The sequence below is a fragment of the Schistocerca americana genome, chromosome 1, assembly GCF_021461395.2.
Source record: "Schistocerca americana isolate TAMUIC-IGC-003095 chromosome 1, iqSchAmer2.1, whole genome shotgun sequence".
NCBI lineage: Eukaryota > Metazoa > Arthropoda > Insecta > Orthoptera > Acrididae > Schistocerca > Schistocerca americana.
The window spans coordinates 1,000,395,113-1,000,414,139 of NC_060119.1; positions in this window are offsets into that span (position 1 = coordinate 1,000,395,113).

Here is a 19,027-nt window from a genome sequence, read left to right on the forward strand (position 1 = left end):
GGACAACGATTGTAAACGCACCTGTAGTCCCACGCAGTCTTTTTCGTCGGGTACAATGCGCATGGTTCACACGGCTGCCACCTGCAAAGCTCTCTCAAGTTCAACAATGGAGTTGTTGCTTCTATTTCGTTACTTTAATGTAGGCTCTCAAACGTCGACGAGCTGGTGCTGCAGCATATACGTATGCCGTGACGCAGTATTTGGATTTACCTCTGCGCGAATATTCTCGCCAGTGGCGGATTTACATATAGGCCCCCTAGACTCGAGCCTAGGGGCGGCACCTTATGTGGGGTGGCAGTTTTTGACCTGTACTTATTTTAACCTTTTACGTTTTAAAATAACTGCGCTTACAAACTACAAAATTTTTTAGTATTGTTAAACAACTTGTTAGTTTAAATAAACCTTAAGAACGAAATTCGACAATACAAGCTTGGAAATATACATATTTCACTTGGTGACTGAATCGAAATTTAACATCGGGTATCTGTCTGGTATCATCTTCATGACTGTTTAAATTATTTGGAGTAAGCTCTCAGGACCGCATTCTACAATACAATGTTTGAAACGTTATTATTGTTTTCCCCGTGAAAATACTGGGAGCCTGAAAAGCAGTTATAAACTAATCAGCAGTTTCTTAAATACTGTAACATGTGTGGGCCTCAGTATATAAAACCCGATTCCACTTAAATTTCCCGTAGAAATTACAGAGAATTATCCTATTATTAATATGAAAGCTTTGTGGTCTTCAGTATATGAGCTTTGATTTAATGACATCTGTTTAACAAAACATGTGGGTATTGGGAATGATTTACATTTTTAAACGCATGTTTATACGGAAAGAACCTAAGCAGAATATCTAATAACACACATCACAACAGTTTAAAATTTAATTTATTTATATACTTACTTACTCTTTTTGGCGAAAAAAGAAGAGGAAACCAACTTTCGTTTGTCTCATTTATTGTGCTGCAGCCTGCATGATGTCAAAGTTCCCATTATGTGCAATCAAATAGCACGTGGCATTGCAAATTTTATACTAAACTTCTTAACTAAGGTAAGCTTCGAAAAACCATTTGAGAGAAATGAGGCTTCAGCTTTATTGAATCAACTCAGCAGACTAGAAACAGTATTCATGATGGCAGTTTGGAAGGACATATTCCAGAGATTTAATAGTGTAAATCCGAAATTGCAAAGTGTAAATATTTATACTAAAATAATGCATGAATTATATGAATCACTTGTAGGATTTATTGCGTCTATTCGTGGCATGTTCGACTATTACGAAAATAAATCCATGGAGATTGTGACTGATATAGACTTTGAATGCACCTCTAAAAGATCTCGAAAACGCAAACGTCATGATGACAAAGAAGCGCGCTCAGAAGAAGTTTTTCTGACTGGAAGGGAAAAATTTAAAGCCGAAACATTTCTCCCAGTACTCGACTACTTGTACGCCGCGTTAGTGAGGAGGAAGGAAAATTTTAGAACACTCCTCGACTCTTTCACAGTTTTCAGTAACCTTAAGAACAGTTCACCTGACGATATAGCTGAACGTGCAGCAGAAATGAGACAGATTTAGAGCCTTCTTTCGCTAGTGAGTGTGTACATTTCGCGGAACGTTTTAAATCTTCTGAGATTAGTGATATACAAGTCGAAATTAGTAAATTTTTATGAAAAGAGAGGTTACAGCCCGTGTTTCCGAATGTTGGCATTGCTCATAAAATATCTCTATGTATGGCTCTTACAAATTGTTCAGAAGAACGATAGTTTTCGGCTCTTAAAAGACTGAAATCGTACCGACGTTCCACGTTGTCTGAGGAGAGATTGAACACCTTGTCCATTCTTCACATTCAAACCGACTTCCTAACTGATAACCGTCTGAACTATGAAGATATGATCAACGAGTTTTCTGCAGTCGAAACCAGATCCAAACTTTGCTTACTGGTGAGTTTGTTTATTTATTCATATTAGTTTTAATAATTAAGATTATAATGTGATTTTCATTAAAACTTAGAGCACATTCATTGGATGTAGAAACTACGTATTACCTGTTTATTTTACAATAGGCGATGGCAGAACGCGGTACTAAACCTCGTCTACGTGCAGACGTGACCGAAGGCGCCCGAAGGTACTAAACAATACCCAAATGACCCAGGCTGGTCTGAGCTGTGCAGTCAAGTCATACTGATACTGTAGTATATTACAACTGAAGCGTATTCTTGGCGTCTGTGAAATGTATAGTTATCGCGGAGCTATACGTTATCGAAAAGTGCGCTCAGATGAAAAAGTGTTAATAAATAACGTAGTTCAATTCTGTCGACAAATACGTAAAACCCTTGGCTAATACAGTTAGAAAGAGCTATAGTGAGAGCAGTAGTTGCAGTACAAATCTGTTCAGCCCTTATGTGGATTAAAGGTATTGTCTACACTTATTACGCAGCATCTAGCTACACAGACCCTAATGCTTTACACGTTAGCTAATAGATTATAAAACAAATTTGATTTTTCCTCACTAGTATGTAAAATTATGTAATAGCAAATCCAGTTCTGTGTTTGTTCGTCTATATTTAGTTATTAGTTCTTGCACCGACATCTCTATTTCATTTTCATTTCTTACGCTATCCTATAGATTCGCGTATTAATACCGAACGTGTTTTTTTTTTAATCTGCTACACATTCAAGTTATTAGATCGTGAAACGACAGTTTTTTTTTAAATTTTGAACGCATCTCTGTAAAAGTACGTATTAATTTTTAATGTATGACACTTCGCTTCAGTTTTTAGATCGTAACACAACTTTTTTATTTTCATTTTCAACGGCTTCGTGTAAAAGAACATTATAAAATTGAATGTATAACAAAAATCCGTTGTCTCCTACATGCTCTGCTGACTATTTAGGCTATAAAAGAAAAGTTATTTTCCTTATGTTCGTTTCTGTTGTCTTTCGACAGAAGAAAAAGTGTTAACACAATGCCGTTTTAAGTTTGTTTTATCCGCTGCTGTACACCAAGTACAATTCAGGAATCATATTACATTTTGATTGAGCGCGGCTAGACCGCTGACGCGATCCTCAGAACAACGAATAGCGAGTACGGAATCAGCTCTCTGCGCTCCCACCCGAAACGGCTATTGTGAAGTGATCGGGTAACAGTTAATATTTAAAACATTTTTTTTTTGGGGGGGGGGGGGGCGCATATGATATTGTGTGCCGAGGGGCGCAAAATTTTTAAATCCGCCACTGCTAAATGCCTTGCTACTGACGCTATTGGCTAACGAATGGAGGACGCCTGTATAGCCGTAGTGTTTCGAAGCGCGTCTCTACGAGAGGGTCCGCTGGCCTGGGGCATAGAGGATCGAAACTTCTGTTGCACGCCTTAGGTGGAACCGTGGCTGTTGCGATACGGCAATGCGATGGTGACTTGTCATCTGGATTGTGAACATTCTGTGCATCCAGCTTGATTTGTCTGCTTGCTGTCGAGAGTTCCTTTAGTTAAGGGTGAACTCTGATAAATTTCCTTGCAAAAATGCTGTTCCTATTGGGAAATGCACCAACCTTACTGCCCTCGCGTCGTCTGACAGCGTGAGATATTTAAAAAAAACCGAAGAGAGTCTGGGAAAGAGTTGGGCGTTGTTATCTTGGCTGTGCTAAAATTTATCCTCACATTTGTAAAGCTATTAAAGTGTGCTGGACAAGGACAAATTCGATGACAGATTGTCACAATGGTTAAATAATTAACTAATTGTGTAAGACACTGATCGGAGCCGTTGAAACATTTAAAGGTCATTCTGAGTCGGTCCCTTATCAACGCGATAGATCCTAACGTCCAAGTAGTTAAATTTTGATCATTTGTGGAAATCTCAATGTTTCCTTTTTAAACTGTTTGTGCCCATTTGTTCTGAGACTATGCTTGTATTTCCTTCACGTGTTCTAAATAGCTTAAAAATTACAATTGTAAATCCTAGAGTTTGTACTGATAGCTGACGAGCGCTACGTATGCCATGGCTTAGTGGCCCATTATCACCGCCACGTGTAATTATTCCATTACCTGATGCTAGTAGCAACGCCCGGTGGTTACGGGCGTGATACCTGAGTCTGTTATTACTATAATTCTCGAGACAACGTGCAGCCTTACTGATGTGTGAAGTTTAATTCTTGAAGTTACTCAGAAAGTCTATCATTTAACAGAATGTTGTGTAAGATATTTACTTCGTTAGTGCCTTGAAATTTTACTTTGGTCGCTTGTAAATTTTGTCACTGTAAGAACTCTTTGGCTTGTATCTGCAGTTATTTTCTAGAATTTAAGGTTATTAGAGCGCTTCAAGGTTAAATGCGAAGTTACGATTGTGGTTTCTTCTGCAATGCCTGCTTGTTAAGTCCATTGTGGACGTGATCAATTAAAGGTGTAATTCAGATCCTGCTTATGCTCTGGGAAATTTTATCTCTAATGAAAAGTGTTTTAAAGTACTACGTATTTATTAGCTATTCCAGCCACTCACAACTCTATCACCATTCCAACATGCTACTTGACCGAAGCCTTCCGACATTTGACGGTTGGTGTGGTCAAGCAATATTCTCTTTGGCTTTATGATTTTACAGTGGTGTTTATACTTTTACATTCACTATCTGAATATAGAGGACTGTTTATTTATTCATGTCTGTTTTTTTATGTGTCTGTCATGGATGTGTAGGACTGTAGCAGATCATATTGAGCTGGACTGATTCGAGATATTTAGTAAGTAAAATAGGAAATGGACCTCACATTTTAACACACCATCTCATTCGTCGTTAATTTCCCGTTAGGAGATACCTGAGATAGATACTCTTATTTTGAAAGATGTGCCGCTGATTTTGGTGCCGAATATAGCACAGGATTTGATACAGCGGAGCTGGTTAAGGATACAGTTGCTTTCAAATTTGAGATGCTGATGAAGAGCATTGACGCCATTTTTCATATGGATATCTTGAAATTTTTTTATTAAGGATACAGTTGCTTTCAAATTCCAGATGCTGATGAAGAGCATTGACGCCATTTTTCATATACATATCTTGAAAATTTTTTAAAGTACGGGTTAAGAAATGATTATCCAAATATATAATTCTGAGTAAATTTATGACAATGCTAGTCACTGTAGCATCTCGTGAACGCAATGTCAGAACATTAGGGACGACAAACAACAAGACAAACATCGAGTGTGGGTGAAGTCAGACTGTCAGATTTAGTTATCTCGTCCATAGAATACGACGCTACTGCTAAACTTGTTTTCAGTGATACAACGAATGGGATGACTTTGTTCGAAACAAGTAAATACAAAACGAAATTGTAATGAAAATACAATGAATGAGATGACTTTGCTCAAAGGAAGTAGATGCTAAGTGAAATTGTAATATAATACAATTCCTGGAATTTTTAGCCATCTTTCATTTCTTTCTAACCAATAATTTATATGCTGTTGATAATATATGAGGAGCAAATGCAGTCTGTTCTTTATACTAAAATCAAGGTACAGTATCTTACATACACGGTTAGATATAAATTTTGTATTCCTCCTAGTGTTAGACAGCTAACATACATTGTTATTTATTGCAGTGATATACACAACTGGCCATTAAAATTGCTACACCAAGTAGAAATGCAGACGATAAACGGGTATTCATTGGATAAAGGTTTTATAACAGAACTGACATGTGATTACATTTTCATGCAATTTTTGTGCATAGATCCTGATAAATCAGTACCCAGAAAAACCGCCTCTGGTCGTCATAACGGCCTAGATACGACTAAACATTGAATGAAACAGATCTAGGATGGCGTGTACAAGTACAGCTGCCCATGCAGCTTCAACACGATACCACTGTTCATCAAGAGCAGTGACTGGCGTATTGTGACGAGCCAGTTGCAGCCACCATTGACCAGACGTTTTCAATTGATGAGAGATCTGGAGAAGGTGCTGGCCAGGGCAGCAGTCGAACATTTTCTGTATCCGGAAACGCCCGTACAGGACCTGCAACATGCGGTCGTGCATTATCCTGCTGAAATGTAGGGTTTCGCAGGGATCGAATGAAGGGTTGAGCCACGGGTCGTAACACACCTGAAATGTAACGTCCACTGTTCAAAGTGCCGTCAATGCGATCAAGAGGGGACCGAGAGGTGTAACCAATGGCACCCCATACCATCACGCCGGGTGATACGCCAGTATGGCGATGACGAATACACGCTTCCAATGGGCGTTCACCGCGATGTCGCCAAACACTTGCGACCATCATGATGCTGTAAGCAGAACCTGGATTCATCCGAAAAAATGACGTTTTGCCATTCGTGCAACCAGGTTCGTCGTTGAGTACACCATCGCAGGCGCTCCTGTGTGTGCTGCAGCGTCAAGGGTAACCGCAGCCATGGTCCCCGAGCCGATAGAACATGCTGCTGCAATCGTCGTCGAACTGTTCGTGCAGATGGTTGTTGTCTTGCAAACGTCCCCATCTGTTGACTCAGGGATCGAGACGTGGCTGCACGATCCGTTACAGTCATGCGGATAAGATGCCTGTCATCTCGACTGCTAGTGTTACGAAGCCGTTGGGATCGAGCACGGCGTTCATTGTTACCCTCCTGAACCCACCGATTCCATATTCTGCTAACAGTCATTGGATCTTGACCAACGCGAGCAGCAGTGTCGCGATACGATAAACCGCAATCGCGATAGGCTACAATCCGCCCTTTACCAAACCGAAAATGTGATGGTACGCATTTCACCTCCTTACACGAGGCATCACAACAACGTTTCACCATTCAACGCCGGTCAGCTGCTGTTTGTGTATGAGAAATCGGTTGGAAATTTTTCTCATTTCAACACGTTGTAGGTGTCACCATTGGCGCCAACCTTGTTTGAATGCTCTGAAAAGATGATCGTTTGCATATCACAGCATCTTCTTCCAGTCGGTTAAATTTCGCGTCTGTAGCATGTCATCTTCGTGGTGTAGCAATTTTAATGGCCATTAGTGTATTTAATATGTTGTGTGCATTAATATTTTTCAATAGTGATTCATTTTTAGTGAAGTACTTATAAAATTTTCTAAGAAAAAATAACCGAAACTAGTGTTGTGGGAAAAGGGGGGAGGGGTGCATAGCTTACATAATTCTGCCAATGGTGTCGCTTTATCTTGATACGGCTGCATAAGAGGATAGAAGAACGTCTACTTCATTTCTTATTCATCTCAAAATCAATTATTAGTTCCAATTTTGTTCTTGACAGAGTAATTCAGTCATATGGTGTAGATGCTGTACCAGTAACTACAGAAAGATTATATCTGAATTTCTAGCGCCACTCCGTGTGTTAATACTCACTCGGTGATAAGCAAGAAAGCTAAGAGAGCATGCTGTAGACGAGGCAGAGCTTCCAGGAAAGGCCTTTGAAACGCGAGCGCGCGGATTAGCTGCGCGCAGCACCTGGCGCTGCGCACTCTCCCCTGGCCGCTGCCCCTACCACTACCTCCACCCTCTACCCTCCGCGGAAGCACCTGTTGTCCGGCGCTCTTCGCCTGTCAATAGCCCCCGGCTGTGTGCTGACCCTGCCGCCGCCCTCCATTTACGTAACGCCCCCCATTGAGACCCTTCAAACTGGCTTCCTTTTCACGGGGGCGGCACTGCCGGGATTTCCGTACTGCGTGATCCGTCTCCTGAGCCGCTCCTGCGAGGACCGCCATTATGCCGGAAACGTATTTATCCGGCACCGTAACAAATAGCCCGGTCGCGTGTCAGCGCCGCTCTGTGAGGCATAGACTGACTCGATAACGCGGAGAAAACGTGCGGAGTTTGTAGACCGGCAGCTGTGCATCTGAAGCGGCAGTAAAGCACTCTCACCCGTGTCTCGCCTATGGGAGTTGTTACCTTGCTCGGACGATATAACGACGAATTTTTCAGTCAAAAATTCGCACGAATAATACTTCACAATCTGTATTGTATTTGTTATTCCTTCTATTCTGTAGAGCTGTCCTTGTCTACGAATACGCGGTCTATACGAGAGGAAGGGAAACTATCTGAAAATAAAGTCAACAGCAGGGTAAGGGACGTCAAATCGGGTAAAATTATCCAGAAAATTGTAGGACGGAAATGCACCGATATGGAGGTATGGTAATAGAATGTCATCCAATCAGCAGCGAGGCCGTGGAAGTTGGTCCGGCAAGCGAATTCATCAGGGTGTATCTAGCAGTGGAGTTTTGTCTCAGTAAGCTACTGCTCTGTTATGGTGTACATTCTGAACGTAGGTATTTCGAGTATTTATTGCAAAAACGATTCCTTTTCATCATTGCCGTAGTGTCCAGTCCCAAGAAAAAATGTAATGAGCAATACTTGTCAGATCAAATGCGCCAAGAGGCACAAGCCCTGACTCTAAAGGAAGCTTTCCAGTATACATAAAGTGGTAACACCGAGTGGAAACCTATAAGGGAAATCGAACATCAAAGTTTTTTCGTGTCGAAGGAGCCAACTAATTGAAATATTCCGAACGAATCTTATAGAAGGTCAGCCACGACTTAGAACGGTATATAAGCAAGAGATTCTGAGAGAGGATGCAAAGAGAGAGCAGTAGTGACCGCTTTGAGGAGCTACCGTGCAGCTGCACCAGGTAGAAGCAGCAGCAGCAGAAGGATGCAGAAGTAATATTCTCAGCGAGAAGTCGGTGATCAAATCTGGTCACACGCACATCAACTGCAAGATAAGTAGTCAGTATCTATTCTGGGGAATAGCTTTGAACATAGACGTTCTGTCTTTGTCTCAAGTAATTAATAGCATTTGTAGTTTCATTATTAACAAGAATAATTTATTGAATAGTAGTCGTCTCTTGTAAGCTTAGGCGAGTGGCCTGTTGATACGAATAAACTGAGTCTGACATTTATTAAAGAAGGGATTAGGAACTGGCACCTCTTGTATAAGTCATCAAAGAGATAATAAATGAATTACTTAAATAAGTACTGAACTTTTCAGCATACCCATCCTGCCCTTAATCCTAAAAGATTACCGCTGCAACCAATAACCACAGTTCTACCTCGGAGAGCTTTCTCCCTCTCATCTCCGACAGCAAAAGGGGACACTCCAACAACCCTCCGTCGACGTTCCTATAGCACTACAAAACTGTGCTGGGACTCGACAGTAGTTCAGATTTACCCTCTGTAACTCAGCAACATCACATTTCATTATTGATACCGAAGCACTTTGTATGCCACATGTCCATTGTGTTACTGCAGGGCTGTATCTGCAGTACCACGTAGAGTTTTTGTTGTGGCCTTCAGTCGCAAGACTGACCTGATGCAACACTCTACTTTACTCAATGCTGCTAAAGCATCTTCATCTCCGAATAACTGCTGCAACCTACATGCGTTTCAACCTGTTTACTATATTCATTCCTCGCTATCCCTACAAAATTTTAAGCACCTCGCCCCACCACCACTCACTCTTCCCTCCATTACCAAACTGACGATTCCATCATGCTTCAGGAGCGTCTTCTCAAGCGATCCTTTCTTTTACTGATGTTATGTCACGAAGCTTTTCCCCAGTTTCATTCGGTTTCTCTTCATTATTTGCTGTATGTACCTATCTATTCTTCTGCATTTTTCTGTATCACCACGCCGGAAAAAACTTCTGTTTTCTTCTCTGAACTGCTTGCCATCAACGTTCGTTTCTTTACAAGACTATGCTCCATACGAACGTCTCCATAGATAGACTCCCTGACACTTAAATTTATATTATGTGTTAGTAAATTTCACTTTTTTCACAAACCTTTCTCGTGCTGTACCCCTGTGCTTTGGCTGTAACCAATTATTATTCTGCCCAAATAGCAAGAGCATATGTCTATGGAGTCACATTTCCGCACAACTGTCACAGACCTCTTCGTTCGTCTATGACGGCATTACAAGGTCGCTTGTCAACCTAAAAGGTTTTAATTTTCACCTCAAAACTTGAATTTTCTTTCCCAAGTTTTATTTGTTTTCCCCTAGAATTCGCTTTCCAAATTTCTCCTTATTTTGCCTTACCGTTTGCTCAAAGTGCAAACTTGAATAAAGTCAGGGATAGACTACAACCCTGTCTCACTACTTTCTCAACTATCGTTCCCCTTCAAACGTTCCTGATCTTGTAACTAAAATCTGGGTTCTTCACAAATTGTAAATAACCTTCATCTCCTTGTTTTTTATCACTGCTACCTTCAGAATGTCAAACCTGCGTTCCAGTCAACACTGACGGAAATCTTCAGCAAATGTGTAAATGTTCCGTTCGAGGAAACTGAAGTACAGCCGCATATTCCTGCTGAAGCTACCGCGAACAGACAACTATTTACGTGAGTTGACGATTTATTTGAATAATTAACTGAAATGACTTCTCGTGATGCGAAACCATAAAATTAATTAGTAAAAAAAATTGGTGAAAGAATAGCCGGAAGACTAACTTCTCACGATACCAAAGTAAAGAATGAATAAGCTTTTCGAGACACTAAACTAAAGAATGACGTGAAAAAATGATTCCTTGTATTGCAAAAAAACAGTTCACTACAATGAATGGAAATTTTTCTCGCGTTGCTTACGAACAGTCCGCTTCTTTGTTGCTGTGGTCTTCAGTCCTGAGACTGGTTGATGCAGCTCTCCATGCTACTTTATCCTGTGCAAGCAAGCTTCTTCATATCCCAGTCACTATTGTAACCTACATCCTTCTGAATCTGCTTAGTGTATTCATCTCTTGGTCTCCCTCTACGATTTTTACCTTCTACGCTGCCCTCTAATACTAAATTGGTGATCCCTTGATGCCTCAGAACATGTCCTACCAACCGATCCCTTCTACTAGTCAAGTTGTGCCACAAACTTCTCCCCAATCCTATACAATACCTCCTCATTAGTAATCTGATCTACCCATCTAATCTTCAGCATTCTTCTGTAGCACCGCATATCGAAAGCTTCTATTCTCTTCTTGTCTAAACTATTTATCGTCCATGTTTCACTTCCATACATGGCTACACTCCATACAAATACTTTCAGAAACGAATTTCTAACTCGATGTTAACTAATTTCTCTTCTTCAGATACGCTTTCCTTTCCATTGCCAGTCTACATTTTATATCCTCTCAACTTCGACCATCATCAGTTATTTTGCTCACCAAATAGCAAAACTCCTTTACTACTTTAAGTGTCTCACTTCCTACTCTAATTCCCTCAGCATCAGCCGACTTAATTCGACTACATTCCATTACCCTCGTTTTGCTTTTGTTGATGCTCAAGACAGTCCGCTATGATGTACAAAATTTGACGATGTAGTTAAAGATATAAATAAACAGATTACCGCCACTTTAGAGTCTGTAGGAACTGAAATAGCAGGTCTTATAGAATCATACCGTGAAATACCGGATGTAGCAAGCGAATTATCTGAAGATGTTAAGGAATCAAAACTCACTCAGACTGTAATAGAAACAAACATATCAGATGGTTCAAATGGCTCTGAGCACTTCGAGACTTAACTTCTGAGGTCATTAGTCCCCTAGAACTTAGAACTACTTAAATGTAACTAACCTAAGGACATCACACACAGCCATGCCCGAGGCAGGATTCGAACCTGCAACCGTAGCAGTCGCCCGGTTCCAGACTGTAGCTCCTAGAACCGTTCGGCCACCGCGGCCGGCTATTGGTACAGAAAGTTAACAGTTTCTGTACAACAGAAATAAACCCAACCCTGTCTACTCATGGTCTACAGTTTAACAAATGTTAGAAAGTGGGTTTCAAAGGAAAACACTGACATCCTTCAGAAAGCTGAAAAGGAAATTTGTGCTGCGGTACAATCCGTTGGCGCAGATGTCCTATCTGAACCAGCGGCCTCTGGTGACACAGTACGAAATGAACTCGGTCAGATAACACAGATATTGTGACTTACTGGCGTGACACTTTTAATACGCATGTCTCTGAGCTTGCACAGGAACTCGAAACGATAAAGAACTCAGGGCGTGAGGCAATACCAATGCTGCCACATCCGAATGAAAAGTATGGTAATACAAGTCAATAGTTTCAGTCTATTCACGTCACCAATGACCATGTCCCAAATGTTCGTATTATTCGGCTGACCTAGCACCCAATCGATCGCCGTGCTCTTGGAGGAAAGTTTGCTCAAGTGCCGGCAGTTTCAGTTTCGTATAACTGAGGAACAGTAACCGCATTCCGCTATTTTCATTCGTAGTTTTAAGGGGATCTGCCCTAAAACGTGGAGTGAAAGACAAAAAATAAGGTTTTGGGGTATCATACGTGCAAGGAGAATCCGCGCTGTCGGCTGCAGCAGCCACTGAAACTCATTCAATTTTTGATCAATTTGAACAGGCGTTTCATGTGAAGTTTTGGTCAGACCATGTCTAAGCTCGATTTTGACTAGAATTTTGAGACATACCGCCCGAAACAGGGCAGTCTCAGAAAATATTTTGAGAAGCAATTAGGGAAAACGTGCTACGGGGGAAACCAAATAGCGCACAAATGATATCATAGGGATATTGAAGGGCAAGCTGCCGGTCAGCATTCGTGAAAAATTGATTCATCCACCAGCAGACACGGTGGAAAACTTTCTGTCTGTAGCAGATATAGGAGGACACCAAGCATATTAACGGTATCTCTGGCGTAGCGACACAGCATTCCACGAAAGATTCCAAAAATGGTTGAAACCACGTCGATTGCAGCAACGGCATCCAGCCTCGAGCTGCCATTAGAAATAAAACGGTCACAATATGAGGCACAGCGATTCAGGGTTTTCGAGGCATAACAGAAATAATGAGCATCTGTACCATGCTGAATACCAGACTGATAGAAATACGACAAATAAGGGGTGGTGGGCCCCTTCAAACAACGGAAACAAAGGCCACCGACGCGGATATAGGAGGCGAATGATAACCGGAGCCGGTCCCTTAACTATTCGAAACCATCTTCTGGTTGGCCACAGAAATATTTCGAACCAGGTAATGTTGTTGAGGACACTGAAGAACAACCCCCTACCTCTAATCAGTCAACAAACAAGAGGTGCTCTTATCCTCTTCTAGGGTATCGAGCGCGGAATAGTATGAGGGCTCAGTTTATCACGCAGCAGCTCATGTGTTACGTTATAACAACGCAAAGGATATACACGACGAGCTGTTTGATGATCCCATATCATGTACGAAACACTCTGAAGTCCACGTTCAGGCCGCACTTCACGCTATAAGGTGAAATATCAAATAGAGTAGTTATACACACACGAGGAAAAATGAATATCTTGGCGAGTCATTTTTTTCAAAAAGATCTCTGAGACTGCTAAACTTCCGACGTTGGCGTTGTATTGTGTCGGGAGCTACTGGCACCCGTATGCAGAGGGTAGAAAAAAGGGCGCAGGTGTCGTTAAAATTTGACCTCCGAAGTGGAACTTGCCTACTGAATATTAAAGGGGGGGGGGGGGAGGAGAAAGATATAGTAACAAAATTTAATTCGTAGCTCGTGCAAGTTCTGGCACGTTCCGCCAGAATCTTAAGTTACAAATAGTGGCCAGTAAGCTGCTGAGGGCAGGCGGTGACCTTGTGACTACTCAAGTAACAACCCTGTGTCAATAATGAAGAAAGTGATTTGCCTTACACCAGTAAGATTTACGCCAAAGTGCAAGAATCTGGGCGCCTTGGCGAGCATCAAAGGGCTGAACTGGCAGAGTTATTGCCGTCATTTAATCGTTGTTGTTGTTGTTGTGGTCTTCAGTCCTGAGACTGGTTTGATGCATCTCTCCATGCTACCCTATCCTGTGCAAGTTTCTTCATCTCCCAGTACCTACTGCAACCTACATTCTTCTGAATCTGCTTAGTGTATTCATCTCTTGGTCTCCCTCTACGATTTTTACCCTCCACGCTGCCCCCCAATGCTAAATTTGTGATCCCTTGATGCCTCAGAACATCTCCTACCAACCGGTCCCTTCTTCTCGTCAAGTTGTGCCACAAACTCCTCTTCTCCCCAATTATATTCAATGCCTCCTCATTAGTTACGTGATCTACCCATCTAATCTTCAGCATTCGTCATCTAATCATGTTTTCTCAAATAAACTGAACTGATAAGAGGTTACACATATCACATGAATGACGTTCCCCATGATACCTTTTCACACCAACCTTACTCCATTTCATGGGCGAAAAGAGATGCAATGAAGCGAAACATTCGTCAAGCGATTTTTTCAAAATGGCTCTGAGGCTCTGAGGACTATGGGACTCAACTGCTGTGGTCATCAGTCCCCTAGAACTTAGAACTGCTTAAACTCAACTAACCTAAGGACAGCACACACATCCATGCCCGAGGCAGGATTCGAACCTGCGACCGCAGCAGTCGCACGGTTCCGGACTGCGCGCCTAGAACCGCGAGACCACCGCGGCCGGCGCGATTTTTTCGTTGAACATTAAAGTTCAAGTGGGAAAGAATGCGTACGACAAGCGGCTATGTTGCGTTAATACCTTTTGTGCAGGAGATTTAATTTTATTACAGCCACATCCAAAACCTTCTCTCATGAAGCGCAAAATCAAAAAGTGGCAACTTCTGCACGTCCCATTCAGAGTTATAAAGGTCTCTCATGAAGGACCCTAGATTTTATCTTATCCAAATTCTGATAGGGTTAAGGTCTCTATCGCCAGAGAGATATAAAAAAGTATGTTCAAAAAGGTAATGCTCAACAGACAAGAGTAGCCCTAAAGGTGATGATTTGTAGGTTTCATTGCATGATTGCATATTTGTATGTACTGTTCTACAGTATTATATGTGTTATTTTTATTTTGTAATGATCTATGTAAGTATACTTCCAGATATGAAAGCCCATGAACCTCATGGAAGATGGAACCATCATTTAAAATCATGTTTCAAAAATCCAAATGTTTATATGAAGATTAACTGGTTACTCTGTCACAATGAGTAATCATAACTGCTACAGCAGAATCGAAGTCTTGATCTAATTTAGCTGTGTAATGAGAAACACGTTGTTAATATGCCGTGTACTGCTCTTTGTGTAAATTCCTCTATCTTGCAAATATATTTAGGCTTATTTTATTATTGAACTGTGAAAATATGTGATCAGCAAAAGCCAACATGAAGGAAAATTTGAAATCCTGACACTGTCATGTAATCTACTGATTATACAAAGACATAGTGATAGGCGCTAGCTACAACTGAAAATCTTTTACCTATAGTAGAGTACTGTGTGTATACTGAAATGAAAGTGCAAAACATTACGCACACTGACGTTCCTTAGTTTAAGTAGCAAGCCAAGAAAATGATTACTTCGACTGTAGACTATTATATTGTGTTTTTACTATCCCACTTTAAGTTTTAGTAACGACTTGCCTCCTTCTTTTAATGATGTCTCAATTATTTTCTTTGCACTGAAGTTGACATGGTATCAAAAGGCAAGCTGAGCGGGGTTTGTTTTTGTAAGAAGCAATTAGGGAATTTCTTTTACGCTTTGACCGTTTGTGTCACTCGTGTTCTTTGTGATTTACTATTTTGCATCTGATTCCGAAAGGTTAGGTAGCTTAAATCACGTTATGTTGGGGTCTAGATAGCTTTGTGTCCTAACCATTTTCGTGTAACTATTTGTGTCGTTTAGAGTCCTGGATCAAGATGTAAGTGTCTGACTGGGGAAACACAGTCAATAAGTATCAGTAGCCATACTTAAAAATCTGTGTGGACCCTATCATTATTCTATGCAAGGAAAATCTTGAATAATATGAAAGATTTTTGTAAGCAGAGATTATAGCGATCCAGAGACCAGAATGAAATAAATGCTAGTTTTGATGAAGAATACGACCAGTGCGTAAATGCACAAATGCTATACCACTTTCGATGAACGAAAATGGACATGCTACAACGCTGCATACAAGAAACTGTCTCACCGAAGAAAAAGCGAAGTGCCAGTGAAAAATACGAATGCGCAGTAGTAAGTAGGGTGGGGACGAGTGATAACTTCGTCGGAAGCACAAAAGCCTGCTAATCTGTAGAGCACTTTTACACACACACCACAGCTGTATTCCTCTGAAGAGATGGTTGTGAAAAATGACAGCCGAGAATACTGAGCTCTGCTACGGACGTAGTTGTTGCCGTTGTGTTCAGTGCTTGGATAAGTTTAAACCTCTACCTACGCATGGGTTACAACCCCCCCCCTTCCCCCCTGCCATGAAAGGACATTGTTGTAGTGCGCGTGGCGAAGTATTTACATTAAATAAAGGAGCACTAAACCTTGGCCTGCAGTAGGAGCAAAATAAATCAATCTACTCTGAGGATAAGTAGTTTGTATGGCCAGAAAACATTAAGCACTAGTGCCAACGTAAAGTCAGTGCATAACGTCCTATCATTATATATGTATATGTATACTGTTTTATGCCTACTGTTGCGGATCGTGACCGCGTTAAGTAACTGGAAGTTTCGTTGAACGACAAGCGATTTCAAAAGAGAATAGATCAACAGCAGCTTTGCGCGTCCCGGCTTCTATTGTGCATTGATACTGGTATCTATATGCGATCGCCAGCTGTCTACGGAGGCTGCTCTAACTGAATTGATAACGTGAGGGCGCCTACTTGACGTTAACATCTGAGAGGGCGGAGCCCAGCCCTCTTTCACACGCTGTTCCCGACTACTGAGTACTTGAAGCCATCGAGTCCATTTTTCTTTGTATTCAGTAAACATTTTATAAATTCATGTACCGCTGTCTGTCCACCTGAAGTCAGCGAGTTTACTTTGCTACTTACTCAGTAGATTTTTTCTAAACTCATCTACCATGGCCCCCCGTCGCCCAGAGAGCTGAAAACGTCTGCTTTGCTTTCTGTTCAGTAAAAACATTTCTCAATTCGTATACCATCGCTCGGACATGAAAAGACATCGATCCTACTTAGTATTACATTCAGTCAAATATTTCTAAATTCAACTGCCATCACCTAATCATTTAAAGGTATCAAGACTGCTTAGTATTGTATTAAATAAAGATTTGATTTTCTCATTAACGGTCCGGAACCACGCGGCTGCTACGGTCTCAGGTTTGAATCCTGCCTCGGGCATGGATGTGTGTGATGTCCTTAGGTTTGTTAGGTTTAAGTTGTTCTAAGTCTAGGGGAATGATGACCTCAGATGTCACGTCCTATAGTGCTTAGAGCCATTTGAACCACTTGTCATCAACGAGAAATTTCTCAAAACTACTAACACAAGGAACTGTAATCTAAATTAATAACCTTATGCTTGGAAAAATTCTCTGCCATTGACAGTTAATTACTCACTCAAGTGTAACACGATTCAGTAAATATGTACAGATAATAAACCAAGAAAGGAGTCTCCATATTCTCAACCATTCCTTGCTGTACTTTCGCTATTCGCTGTATATAGTTATATCAGAATAAAACAATGACATCCAAAATACTTAAATGATTTACTCACAATGATACTGCTCACAATAGCACTTCCCAATTCATGGTAACTACACAAGTCCAGGGTGCTCCAGTTCCACAGCAATGGCAGAGACAGCAAGGACAGAAGACCTGCTGCGGCTGAGGTGGTGGAGTCAGGTGGAGAGGCATCTCCTCATCTGACCCCCACGTCCAGGAAGGACGTTGGGCGTTGTGGTGCAGGGGCGATGTCTGCCGCCGAAGGTTGTGCTCACAGTGACGGCGGCTGAGGTCCAGATGGGCCCTGGATGTCAGGCATGGTCGAACCGCCCTCAGGGTTAGGAGACAGCGACTGGCCAGTGGCTGGAGGCAGCAGGATGCCCCTGACGTCACCTGCTGTAATCAGCAAGTCTGTAGCAGGTGGAGAAGAAATCCCTTTGATGGTTCTGCGATCAGACCGTTGGTGAGGATCTGGCTGGCAGGCAGTCAATGGTTGCTGTAGTGACTGAGGATGGAGCTGATTAGCATGCCCGAGCATGACCCAGTCCCCGATCTTGACATAGAAAACGTTGCAGCCCCACTTATGGTGGATCACATTTGACAGCCACTTCCGTTGGCGGCCAAAACCCCGAGCCTAAACGGCCGCTCTGGGATGGAAAAGTGGTGTTGACAAAGGTGGCACCAGCAAGGGGACTGGGAACAGAAGGGTGTGGAGCGACCTAGGCTGTCGACCATGAAAGAGCTCGGCAGGGCTCTTGTTACCAATCGGAGTAGACCTGTAAGAGCTGACAAATTATGTCAGTGTATTAGTCCTGGAATGGTCGTGGAGCTATTTCCGCAGTTGGGTCTTGAAAGTCCACACCATTCGTTCTGGGGATGAAAAGGGAGAGTAGGAATGTGGCAGTTGCCGTGATGAAGGCAGAACGTGAGAAATTCGTGGCTGTGGAATTGAGTGTCGTTGTCACTGACTATCACTTCAGGGAGGCCATCAATGGCAAAGATACGTTATGAGACAGACACAGTAATGGATGTGGTCAAGGAAGGACAAAGGATGACATACTGGAAGTGGGCATAAAAATCCACCATGATGAGGTACAGGTCCTCCAAAAACAGGCCAGTGAAATCATGGTGTAGATCTTCCCACAGGTGAGAGCAGGGGGGCCAAGAAGTAAAGTCTGACGTGATGCTTCCTGTTGGGCTGGCAAACTGGGCAGGCATGGACAGTCTCTTCAATGTCACGGCTCATGTTAGGCCAGCACAAACACCGGCGACTCAGGGGCTTGAAGTGGGTTATGCCCCAATGGCCCTCATGAAACAGTTGCAAGACCTTGGAGTTCAGTGTGTCTGGAATGACCGCCTGTGATTTTCCATCCTCATCTGTCTATAGTGATGAGCTAGCAGTGCATGGTAATGTAGTGCCAGCAGGCGGGAAAAGAGCGATGTGGTTGGCTCTCTGTTCATCCATAGAGAATACCACTGCGAACCCACTGGAGATCAGGATCTGGACCTCTTGCCTCAGAAACTGTGGAGCTATTCAGCAGGAAGGAGTCCACCACCGCCTGCGCTGTGTCATCAATCTGAAAACGAGAAACACTTCTTTCTCAAATTCAGGATTGGGGTCCCAGGGAAGGCACGAGAGGGCGTCTGCATTAG